This window comes from Pithys albifrons, chromosome 16 (genome assembly GCF_047495875.1).
Source record: "Pithys albifrons albifrons isolate INPA30051 chromosome 16, PitAlb_v1, whole genome shotgun sequence".
In the NCBI taxonomy this organism is placed as follows: domain Eukaryota; kingdom Metazoa; phylum Chordata; class Aves; order Passeriformes; family Thamnophilidae; genus Pithys; species Pithys albifrons.
In genome coordinates, this window is record NC_092473.1 from 8,181,254 (window position 1) to 8,182,561 (window position 1,308).

Genomic DNA, 1,308 nt, shown 5'->3' on the forward strand with positions numbered 1-1,308 from the left:
TTCTGATGTCTCAGAGGGAAATTTGGTCAAGATCATAGTGAGAATGGAGAGTGTTGAAAAAGTGTGTAAGTACAGAGTTTGAGATGAAGCTCTGTCATGTCATGCTCTCTACTTAAGACCTTGAATTTTATACTGCTGTGATGAAATATATGGGGAAAAAACAAGGTGTCGTAAGGCTTATAATAAAGTGTACATTTTCAATACATCCTTATTTAAAATAAGGTGAATGTTAAGAAAGCTACTGCTGCTCTGGGGGAATGTATGAGGAAGAAATGCACACGTCTGTGTGCCTTCAAGGAATACCAGGTATTCTGATTTCTGAACTGTGAGACTTGCTGATGATTGACCTTAAACATTGGAAATGCTGTTAATAAAAAGAAAAAAGAGAAAAGTGTAAAATTCTTGCTAATTTAATGCTTGCTTCTAATCATAGGATTTGCCCAATGTCTCTTCTCAAAATTATTTCTTTGCCTTCTGCAACACACTCATGGCCTACTTGCTTCTAGTCCCATATTTTAAGTTTTGTTCTGCCTTTGAAGTGTTCATTCCTAACAAAAACTGCAGCTCGAAGTTTCTCACGTGGCAGAGAAGTCGTGATGCTCTTTGAGAACACAGGGAAAACTAAAGCATGAGATAATTTTCTAAAGCAGAACTCAATGCCAAGAAATCAATGTCTCCAATTATATATAGAAAACAATAATCAGACAACACAGGCACAGACAGGAAGATCAGTGTTGTCTGTGAAATCTCCAGAGCTGTGTGCATAAAGTGAGGACAGAGTGAGCCAGGAATGCCCACTGGGTGCTGTGGGTGCTGTTTGTATGGACATGGGGGTCTGCAGGGACAAACTCCTCCTGCCTCCAGCTGCCCAGCCCAGGTGGCACCTGCACCTGTGCAGCCCCCACAGCCCTGGGTGGGACAGATCTGCTCTGCTGGTGTAACAGAGCAGGTTGCTCCAGAGGACCTTTGTACAGGGTGACTGTGTTGCAGTGCTGTTCAGAAATGGTGGATTAGGGTTACCTTCTGTACTGCTGTGAGTGGGATATTTAACTATCAATTACACTGTGTGTCTAAGGTTTGATTTTGTGCTCTGAAAAGTAAGACCTCAGTGGTCATTGGACTGGCCTTTCAGTATTTCCTATTGAAAACATCAGTTAAAGCTTTAATTAATTTATGTTACTACAGAGAATAAATTCAGGATGGGACTAACATTTATCATATGTTGACTCTTACTAGGAAACTTTTAAGGCTCAGTGTTTACTGTTGCTTTTTTGTAGACACAGTAGTGAAAAAAGTGGTTAATTCATC